The sequence below is a fragment of the Lissotriton helveticus genome, chromosome 2_1, assembly GCF_964261635.1.
Source record: "Lissotriton helveticus chromosome 2_1, aLisHel1.1, whole genome shotgun sequence".
Lineage (NCBI taxonomy): Eukaryota > Metazoa > Chordata > Amphibia > Caudata > Salamandridae > Lissotriton > Lissotriton helveticus.
The window spans coordinates 950,362,928-950,375,167 of record NC_136059.1 but is presented as its reverse complement, the minus strand read 5'-3'; positions in this window follow the sequence as shown (position 1 = coordinate 950,375,167).

Below are 12,240 nucleotides of genomic sequence, written 5' to 3'. Positions count from 1 at the left end.
GTAAGATAACCCACCATGTTGGCATATTTATTTTGCAAATAAACTTGCAGCAATTTTCTCCACAAAAATGTGTTGTGTCTGATTATTTCTCTGCAGTATTGCTGTGGGAGGGATGGGGAGTGTTGCCGATATTGACACTAAGACCTTAGGAGATGCTGGGGGCCTGGTTGCGAGCTTCCGGTGACCGGCCTGAAGAGGGAGAAGGAACCTGACACAGAGGGGACCCGGGGGGTCGTTTGGACCCTGATGTTGGTAAGGACCTGGCCTAGATTGAGTCACGAGTATTGTGGGCAAGCCACAACTGTAATTCGCCAGCGAAATGGAAGCACCTGGTGCCAGCTAACAGTTGGGTGACAGAAGGAGGTGATCCGGGGGAGGCTGAGGTGAAGAGCAGTGAAAGTGGAGCTTAGCAATACTTGGTGGCGGAGTTGGTTTGGGCCTCCTGCCTTCCCCCCACACCATCGACAGGGGGAGGGGCATAACCGACAAGGGACTTGGGGAACCCTGCCATTGTCTCTGGGAGTCCTCTGGCCTTCGAAAATCAGCGCCAGAAACACCTCACTGGGGGTGCAAACACGGGAATAGTTTACCTTAAGGAGCACTATGAAAGAGTGCTGAGACTTGAAGCTTAATACCCAAAAGGGGAGGACATGATCGCCCTGTAGGCATTGACAGTAGGTGACTGACGGCGAATCTCCAAAACACGAAATCTGTCTCGCCTACTGCTGCCCTGTTTGCACTGTCCAGCGCACATAACCTGCCTCAGAGCAGGATGCCTAAGCCAAAGCAGAAAACAGGTGGTACCCAGTCTGCCACCAAGGAACCCTCGCCCAAGCCACAGGAGGCGGAAGGTGGTGGGAAAACCGATGAAGATGATTCCCTGCACTCACATCAGGACAGGGTTCTGACTGCCATCTCCGACACCAAAAACAGAGCATTTTTAGTGTCAGCAATGGCAGCCATAACCCTGACCAGCAGGACATTGGTGCGGTCTCTGTAGGCTTGGGCCTACTACAGGCGAAGCATAGGAAACTTGCGAACAGGGTTCGGGAAGTGGAATTTACTATGACCAAATTACAACCTGAACACAAATCGCACACCTCCAGGCTTGATGAACTACTAGAGTGGCAATCCTTGAACATCGAGCCGAAGACGCAGAAGGCCGCAATCATAGAAATACTATTGGAATACCGGAGCAGGTGGAAGGGCCTAACATGGTGGAATTCCTGGAAAAAGGGCTATGCTCTGTTGTGGCCCCTGCACTTCTCTCTCAATTCTTCACCCTAGACAGAGCACATGGAGTTCCAGCCCGCCCACCAGCCCCAGGAAGGCCCCCTCATACCGTAATTGCAAGACGTCTCCATTACAGGGTACAAGACATAATCAGCATTCCCGAAGGCATGGCCCATATGTGATTGAAAACAGCAAAGTCAACCTTCACAAATTTCACTGCCAAGGTACAGGTCCAGCGGGCATCCTTCCTTGAAGCTAAAAAGGCCCTTCGTGAACCAGGGATACAATATTCCCTTATATTCCCGGCCAAGCTGAAAATTCTGCTAGATCTGGTCATGGCTAGAGGCGTACAAGACAGGCGTGCCGCCCCCTCCGAAAACCGAACGATCAGGAATAGAGCTACATCCACGTAGGAAAAGACCGAAGCCCACCCGGAAGAAATCCAAGGTATCAAAACCCACAGCCTCACAAACCCAACAAGACAGACTAGCCGCACTACAAGCAGTATCTCAAATCAGTTCACCCCAAAGCCGAGACAGGCCCTCGGATACATTGGCTAGATCCTTTGATGCATCTTCTGAATCTGCGGGATTCCCTCGAGGTGGAACCTCCTCTGTCGAAGCTCACTCCAAGATCGGTGGACGACATCGCCTAACTGAAGCGGTTCCCCGGACCTCCACCCAAAATGGTGCTCATTCCACACCCTCCAAAAACTTCTTCAATAAGGAAAAATTACTATAGACTGACCTGGGCATAGGGGCGCCATAGGGTATGGATATGATCCTAAAGCGGGGGATTTCCGCTTGGAGAAGGAAGATGGGATGGAGCAGGGACTTAGCACACATGCTCCCTTCAAACATAGAGTCCACACCCCCACCAGAATGCTTTGCCTGATGGTTCGGAGGCAACGTTTTGACTTTATGCACAATTTTATTTACAGGTTTGGGCGGTTAGTGGTTGTGCTGTTGCCCTCGGGTTGGGGAGTTGAGGTTTCTAATGTTTATATAAGCATCCAGGGGCTAAGGCAGAGTCGAATCCAGACATGGCTGATAGGTCCAGACACCAAACACATATGCCAGTTACAAACGTAGGTCCTATAGCGATAAAGATCCTATCATGGAATGTTAGAGGCATGGGTTTGCTGGTGAAACGGCATAATATACTTAGGTACATTATGCATAGGGCAGCACAGGTAGTGATGCGCCAAGAGACCCACTTGACCCTGGAAGAGGGACAGCATCTCTGCAGAAGGCGGAGAGGCCACTTGTATGCTACAACATAGTCAGCCTTCTCCTGAGGAGAGCTGGTCTGGGTAAGACCTAGGGCTCCTTTTGACACAATACAAACCCTGGTTGATCCTGAGGGCCAGTATGTGCTGATCAGGGGGAGGTTACTGGGCATTAGGCGGTATTTATGCCCCAAATCAAGAGCAACCACCATTTTTTCATAGGCTTTTCAAGCCACTAGCAGGAATGGCCAAGCAAGACATAATATTAGGGGGAGATTATAACTGCATGGCGGATATTAACATGGACAGATCCTGTAGCCGCTGACAACACAGAGAGCCACTGCAAGGTGGCTCAGGTTTCCTTTGAGGGGGGGGGGGGTCAAGATGTTATAATCAAACTGCCCATTCTGGCCTAAGGGAACAGGTAGCCTTGCAATAGTGAAAAACAAAATTGGCTGTAATTCACTATCAGGACATGCCACACACATCAGGGCATGTCCTACCTTTTACATACAATGCACCCTGCCCATGGGGCTACCTTGGGCCTACCTTAGGGGTGACTTATATGTAGGAAAGGGAAAGTATAGGGACTGGCAAGTGGGTGCACTTGCCAAGTTGACATGGCAGCCCCAGGCTGCACACAGGCTCTGCAATGGCAGGCCTGAGTCACATTTTACACGCTGCTTCTGTGGGTGGCACAACCAGTGCTGCAAGCCCACCAGCAGCATTTGATTTACAGGCCCTGGGCACACATGGTGCACTGTACTAAGGTCTGAGAAGTAAGTCAAATAAGCCAATCATGAAGTCACTAATCCATTACAAAAATTTACAAAAGAGAGGACTTGCACTTTGGCACTGAAAAGCAGTGGCAAAGTAGCCAAAGCATCTAGACCAGCCAAACAAATAGCAAAAATACAGGCGGACACAGTAAAAAATTGAAGGGAGACCCACACCATTGGTGCCAGGTCTAATAGATCCACTCCACCATTACACGGCACAATGGCCAGTTCCAATGCAAAAACGCTTTGAGATTGGATAGAACATTGGAACTTAGTGGATGTTTGGAGACTGCAGCATTGCCAGGTCAGGGATTATTCATTCTATTCCCCTTTATACCATTGACATACTAGATTAGGCACGTTCCTCTGCTCCTCTCATGTTAGCCCTCAAATGGTCGACTCGGAGTACTTAGGTCGCACTTTGTCAGATCATAGTCCCTTAGTCCTGACTCTCTCTACTGCACCCGAAGGGATGGCCATCCCAACATGGTGACTAGATGCAACCATGTTGGAAGATACATGCTTCCAACAGTCCCTGCGTGATTCCATATCTGATAATCCTTTAAGGAACCAGGGAACTGCCAGGTCTTCACTTATAGAGTGGGACTCTTTCAAGGTGGTCATTAGGGGCCACTGTATGGTACAGATAGTGGGGGCTATAAAGAAGATAGTGAGTGAACTCCGGAAGTACGAAACTGAGATACATGCACTCGAACTTAGACTGGGGGCCCAGACAGACACTCTTACCCCACTGTCTAGAGCCAAGAGAAGAGTATTTATAATAAAACGCTAGGCAGACTACGAATTTTAGATCCCAAAGATTATCTGAAGAAACAACATATTGAGAGGGAGAAAGCAGGCAGACTGCTTGCATGGCTGATCCAACCTGAAAATACTAGTTTATAGGATACGACGTTTCAGCGTCGTATCCTATAAAACCGGCACTTCTGTGCACGGTAGGATCATTAACTACATGTCCCATGATTCCCCTATATGACCAGGCGCAATGGCGCACCTTCTGAAGTGTGGTTGACGTTGGATAACGTGGAATAAAAATGTCGCCCAGACGCTGCCGGCTACCTCCCCGAGTCGGCTCGGATGACTGCCAGGAGTACCGAAGGAGAGGTAAGCCGGCAGCGCTGTGGAAGGGCTTAGTCATCGTGCGCCATGGGTTAAATAGAGCACACTGTCTGTTCCTTTGTTGGTCCGACTTGTTGGCGGGGTGCTCTTTTTTGTTCTTCGCTGGCAAGTTGGTCCCGGTTTCGTTGATTTCACCTATGTTTGGAGAGAGCCTTTGCCATGATGCGGAGTCTTAGTACTATGTGTGTGGCCATGGGATCTTTGAATGTGGGTCGGTGTGCACGCACTGCAGCCGGGGTCAAGAGGGGCTGGTGTTTGTTGTCCCTTGTGGGACCTTTTTCGCTCTGCACATGAGGACATTTATACATTCCATTACAGAGTTTAATAGCACTAAGTTTATTTTTTAAGCAACTGTGAGCTACTCATGCATAGCAGTTTGTAGTTGCTAAAATACCGCCCTTCTTTTATCCACTGATGACGTGCTGTCTTACAGATGGCGGAGTCGAAACATATGCATATACCAGTTTAAATGAAGTAGATTTGGTGATACTGGTGACGTCCACACCTGCCTTTTTTTCTTGTTTTTATTAGAGCGGTTCTCCATTCGGCTGAGCCGCAGCCAGGTGAGGGGAGGCCATACCTCCTATCTAGATAGGTAAGTAGTGTTGTTTATACATTATTGGATGTGGTTGATCATTGATTCATTCTTGACATCGATGTAATACTTTTGAGAGTGTTTTTGAGATACTGACAACGATGCCAACATACTATGTGATATTTTCTTCCTTTCTCTTATTTTCCTCTAATGACATGAAACCAATATCTTCCTTTGTATATGTTTCAGTACACAGGAGGAGAAACCCAAGACACCTAGGATTTCCAGGTGATATGGTTCTGATTAATTACTTTTTTTGATACATTAGCACCCATTGCAGTAGCAAGTTTACATCTAGGTCCTGACGAAGGCAGAGGATAATTTTGTCCAACTTTCTGCTGAAACATGTTGACCACTTAAGTTTTGTTAGCAGATATTTGTTTTACTGCTACTTGTTTGCACTGTTTTTTAATCTTGGAAAACTGAGGGATACTATTAAAATGTATTTTCTCTAATTTCTCCAAATTTTAAACCACATCACTCTTGCTACACATTATTAATGCACTGCAACTCAGTCAGCATACATCACCTGATACCTCTCACATCTTGGGCCATTGGACATTTACACCTAGTCCTGATGGTTGATACCGTGCAGTTCATGGTATAAAGAAACCCAGATGATGACAAGGGCGGTACCGGGAAGCGACTGATGGGTATCCTGATTCACTTAGGGATATCTTGTTTTGCCACAGATACACTAGCAATAGTTTCACATCACATCTAATTTATTGGTTTTGTCATTTTTGGATTGTTTCAATAGAGACCCATGGGTACCCTGTGCTCCCTTAAGCTCCCCACTATGTCGAGAGTGGCACTTTCCAAAATGGTTATGTTGTCACGTTTACTTTATTTCTTTGCAAATCTAGCAGTGGTCATACCGAAGACTTGGTCTAGGGAATTGGATACATTGCTGAGGGACTTGATTTGGGATGGGGGCTGTAACATAGTGTCGCTGACTACTGCTATGAGGACACCAGAGGGGGGGAGACTTGAAGCAACAGATTTTGAATCTTACTATCTGGCTACTCAATTGCAGTGGTTGGCTTAGTGGCTGGAGGGGATTGGGTTGGAGATGCTGGATATCTCACCCAGCTCAGAACTTATGGGGAAACTGGTGCCTGGGCTATTGCTTCCCAAGAAGCGGGCTCAGCCTCAGGGAACCTTGTTCACTGTGGCTTTGAGATGCGGGTGCAGAAGCATTATGCAAATGTCAGAAGCTCCAGTATATTCATCGGACCTTCCCTTGGTTGGTTTGCCTCGTAGGGATGCCTCCTCATCTTTCACTGAGAACCAAATGAGGGAATGGAGAAGGGTATGGTTGGTAAGAGAGGGTGACTGTTAATTGGAGGGAGTAATGATCCCTCTGGGTGACTTAATTTCTCAAAACGAATTGCCCCCAGTGCAGTTTTTGAAATATCATGGGCTGCAGAAAACGTTTTAGTATCTATGGGGAAGGGTATCCGAAAACCGAAAGCACATGCACTTTTACAAGCCATGATTTCATTGGGGTCGGCCAGGTACCTAATAAAATGGTTGTACCAGGCCTTGAAAGAGATTGCATTTAAGGAATCGCATATTGCGATTCCTTAAATGCAATGCATGAAACTTTAAAAAATGGTGATTTCGCAATTAGGGGGAGCAAATTACCATGAGGTTGAACCTCATGGTAATTTGCGAAAACTTTGAAAAATGCACTTTTGTGCATTTTTCAAAGTTTCATGTTGTGCACACACATGCCCTTTGGGCATGTGTGTGCACAACATATGTGCACAGATTTCAGGGGTGCAATAGGGTGTCCTTTGGACACCCCTGCTCCCTTGAAATCGCATTCTCAATTTGCGATTCGCTAATTGCTAATCGCAAAATTGAGAATGTCTTCCAATTCATTCCTATGGGCCTCTAGGCCCAAAGGAATGAATGGGGAGGTATTCCTTAATTGCGACTCGCAATTAAGGAATATTCAGAAATCGCAATTTATTTAGCGATTTCTTGATGCATTGCATTTTGCAATTCCTTAATTGCGATTCCTTATTTTTCGCAATTAAGGAATCTCAAAAAGCAATATTGATGCATGTGCCTGTTAGATTGTAGCAAATATAGCCTGCCTGGGTTTACTGGGTGCCCCCGTTGTTAATTCGTTTTATTAGTAACTGCTCGATACGCATTTGAATATTAGATTTTGATTCAGGGACATATTCATGACGAGCTGATCCCCATTTTTGAAAATTTTGCAGTTTAGATTTGACTGCTAACTATGCACCAAAAAAATGGGAGAAATGATGTCTACTTTACAAGATGAGTACTTAGTGATTGTTGATACCTAAAGCCCGGACGAAACATGTATGTTGTACCTGTTGAAAATAAAATGTGAACTCAATAAAAATATATTTTAAAAATAAAAGATCTAAGTGTTAGTGCTGGGGTATATTTGTGGCTGTGTGGCAATATGACGATGACTGCTTCATCTCTTTTATTACTCGAATAAACTTGTAATGTGCTGTGTTAGATATAATTGCATATTATTCTTGTAGTGTATAAAAGGATGTATGATTACGAGTTTTAGTTTCAGGATAAAGCATTGGTAAATTATAACTCATTGTTTTGGCATAGCATGCACTGTGTTGCTATATTATGGTTGCTGTGAGCGTGTGCTACTGTATGTGTTTGGATGAATGAAGTTGGCGTATAATGATGTGTGCATCCCTTTCATGTTGGTCATTCAGATGCATGTATTATAGGAGATGCATGGTTATATGGTGATGTTTTTGTGCCCAAGTAATGCTGGTTTTGTGGCCATGCATGATGTTGAGTTGCTGGCTATATGACTGAGCGATTCAAAAGGGGATGATGGACGGAGCATTTGAGCAAATCAAACACTCACCCCCAGTCAACTGATCTGGGTTTAATCCATCACCATTCTTTAGCTCACTCAGCCACCCCAGTTCAGACATGGCCATATGCAAATCATTCTGACCCTGTGCCTCATGGGAACAGTCCAGCCCGAACTGCGAAGCGATGTCTTTCCTGGACCGGAAACAAGCATCCTGGGACCGGTTTCGGATTCATAATCCTCATCAGCCAGGCTATCTTGAATCCAGTGGCCAAGTGAGCAAGGGACTCACGTCTGAGCATACCCTGCCACACTTAGGGCAAACAAAGCGATACAAAAGGGGATGATGGACGGAGCATTTGAGCAAATCAAACACTCACCCCCAGTCAACTGATCTGGCAGTTCGGGCTGGACTGTTCCCATGAGGCACAGGGTCAGACTGATTTGCATATAGCTATGTCTGAACTGGGGTGGCTGAGTGAACTAAAGAATGGTGATGGATTAAACCCAGATCAGTTGACTGAGGGTGAGTGTTTGATTTGTTCAAACGCTCTGTCCATCATCCCCTTTTGTATCGCTTTGTTCGCCCTAAGTGTGGCAGGGTATGCTCAGACGTGAGTCCCTTGTTCACTTGGCCACTGGATTCAAGATAGCCTGGCTGCTGAGGATTATGAATCCGAAACCGGTCCCAGGATGCTTGTTTCCGGTCCAGGGAAGATGTGGCTTGGCAGTTCGGGCTGGACTGTTCCCATGAGGCACAGGGTCAGACTGATTTGCATATAGCTATGTCTGAACTGGGGTGGCTGAGTGAACTAAAGAATGGTGATGGATTAAACCCAGATCAGTTGACTGGGGGTGAGTGTTTGATTTGTTCAAACGCTCTGTCCATCATCCCCTTTTGTATCGCTTTGTTCGCCCTAAGTGTGGCAGGGTATGCTCAGATGTGAGTCCCTTGTTCTCCTTGGCCACTGGATTCAAGATAGCCTGGCTGATGAGGATTATGAATCCGAAACCGGTCCCAGGATGCTTGTTTCCGGTCCAGAGAAGACGTGGCTTGGCAGTTCGGGCTGGACTGTTCCCATGAGGCACAGGGTCAGACTGATTTGCATATAGCTATGTCTGAACTGGGGTGGCTGAGTGAACTAAAGAATGGTGATGGATTGAACCCAGATCAGTTGACTGGGGGTGAGTGTTTGATTTGTTCAAACGCTCTGTCCATCATCCCCTTTTGTATCGCTTTGGCTATATGACTGAGGCTGTCATATGATGTTGGACGGATGCAGGTATGAAGGGGGTGGTGGGCTGATTGTATTAAGGAATATATGATAATGTATAAGGTGCAGCTTGTTATTTCGTATTTTAGTGCACAACCAATAGTCCTTTTGCAGTTATATATGATGCCATTTTGTTGACTTTATGAGTGTGGCTGCTTTTAACAGACCATTGCAAAGCTTGTGGGCAGGTAGTGGCAAATTGTTAATAACAAGAAAGCATCATGTAAACGCATCACAATTTTCGAATGACCTGTATCCTGCTTGGTTTTACTGTTAGTGACTGTCACTGCCTCTCTGAGTATTTCTATCTCTTGGGCAGATCTAAAGGGAAACGTTAGCAGCTTAAATTGCCACCGAGCTCAGAGGTAACTGGAGACAGTGCAGTGACCTTTAACCAAATGTCAAAATGCCTCCATAGCAAGTGCAAGTCCAAAGCACTTCTTGGGCTGACAGCCAGAGCAAAAGGTGATGTGCATGTCATTTTAGTAGATCTGGCTTTGTGTGAAATCCTGTGGGTTTTTGTGTTGTTCCCACCTCATTATGCTCCCTTTGCACAGATTAGCAGGAGAATGGTGTTACACAATGCAAAGAAGTTTGGCGGGTAAAACATTTACAAGTCAAAGTTGATCATCGCAGTTATTTGCACCACTATACGTTATGAAACATTGCTTAGTGTTATGCAAGTGTCCATAAATAAATCTAGGCAACTGTAATGGTGAGGGTATGACTGGGAAATGTGTTTAAAATGTAATATACACTAACATTCTTTCCCTCTGTCTTGTTTTCCCTTCTAGAGCAGAATGAGTGTTTGTCTTTAAACAGACATACACTAAAAGGAGCAGTGGGTCATCTGGGTATGGTGGTCATGCAAAGGGAATACGCCCAACCTTTATTCTCTTCGTTGGGACATTGCCAAGTAAGTGCTGTAACCCAGTAAAGGAATGGTAGTGCCCCTTTTCTAAGCCGGTGAATGTGTAAACACTGGTGACACAGGGAGCTCCATTCAGCGACTGGGATCCCAGTAAGATCATTTGAGGACACAATTGTTGGAACAGGGCTAACATTATTGTCATAGTCATAGAACTAGGACAATATCTTGTGGTATTGTGACTTGTTTGTGCACAATAGCATTGACACATCATCATAATTGACATGCAATATGTGCAGAGGACCTAAGTCACATATCCCAGAGGAAGTTAGATATCGCATAATCACCAAAGGCAGCCTTTGTAATAATAAAGGACTCTTGCTTGCCACAACTCCATTGAGCAGGAAAAACTTATAAATGTAGGTCTGCAGCTGTGATGCAGGAGGGTAAGGAATCAGGACAAGCTGTAATCCTCTCCTTGCACCCAATATTCCTTTAACATAGGATTCTACTTGCACAGTCATAGTGCTACATCAGTTGAACACATTAATGCACCTTTCTTCATCCTACAAGCAGCCTTTGTACATGTAGAGACACACAGCCAGGGTCTAAGAATGAAAGACAGCCTCTGGCTATGCTAGTGACATGTATCGTCCTATTTCCCCCACCTCTCCTACTTCCCTGTAGATGGAGATATGTTCCCAGTTGTGTTCACGTAACCTTCTGGGGGATAGTATAGAACAATGATTACAACCATAGATCCATGGAGGAGATTGTACCCTTATGCTAAATATAAATTGTTCTACCACTAGATTGCGCTTTCTGTCCACCAGTGTCAGGGTGCCACTGCAGCTTGCACCACCCATTACTCCTGCCAGCGCTGCCAATAACAGTACCAACACAACTACTAACCATCACACTCCTAAGTGGGAAAGTCCAGAGACTATTCCAGTCCCCCAAAGCTATAAGACTAACTTGGGTGGCAGGTATTGGTCCTTCTTAATGTATATTAAATTAGTAAACAAATGTTGTGCTCATGTCTGAAACAGACAAACAGTGCCACCATGTGACAGAATGACATAAGTGCTGGTATTGACAATAAGTTCGGGTTCCAAGCACCAGAAACCACGGCTCAAATTAAGCACTGCTGTCCACCACCAATACATAAATGCAAGGTATTGAAGATCTGGCCTGCTTAGATATCTGGAAGGTAGAGCATCCTTAACAGCAAATTGGCTTTAGTGATTGAGGAGTCAAAGATTGATACTAAGGTTCTATCCCCATTTACAATATTCATAGAGTCCCTTCAATCAACACCTAGAAAAACCATGCAGTGGCAAATATATGAAATGAAATTTTGCGTCTCGGTGGTAAAAAATGCAATAAGAAAAACTTCACAACATTATTTTAAAGAAACTGTAGAGCCGCAGGTAACTTGAGATGAAGTTTGGGTGCATGTAAGGCAGTCATGGGGGTATTACTATCACATAAGGCAAAACATTTTGGATTGACAAAAGAAAGGAAACTGGTGTTAGAGGCTCAAATACACCAGTTAAAGACTGGAAATAAACAAGATGACTCAAGAAGAACTTACAAATCTTTGTATGGCGAAAGAAGAGAATTAAAGCAACTATTACTTTTGAAAGCTGTGTGTGTGCCAGAATCTACTCCCGCCTTTTTCGTTGTGGAAACCTGATAGTGCATGACCATACAAGCTGCTTATAGACATATAGCTCTGTTGAACATGGATATAAAAATATTCACCAGAAATATGGTTGCATGTCTCAATCCAGTTTGGATCACTTTAATATTAACTTATCAAATGGGATACGGCAAAAAACAGGCAGAACTGGGATACTATACATCTTGCTTTATACAATGATATTGCAGAACACACTACCACTAAATAAATCTTCTTTGCATTAAATGCAGAGAATGCATTTGAAAGGGTCTAATTGAGTTTTCTGAAAAAGCCACTGGAAATAAAGGGGTTTAGATATAATAATTAGAAAATTTACTTTAGCAAATTTCAAATTCACAAAAACAAGACTCAAGATAATTAGCGAAGTTGTTCAATGTTGGCGTCGATCATCCCCACCGCTATTGGGTAATTTATTTCACAGTGATGAACTCAAGAGGCCTGTAATAAAATTTCAACCTGTCGTCTGTAGATAAATTTAGACTTATGCAGTTGCTTCACTGGGCTTAATCAGCTCAATGTGTAGTGTGGGGCCAGGAATTGGACACCTATATTTTTTTTTCATTCTTTTAAAAAAGGCATTTCCAACCTTCG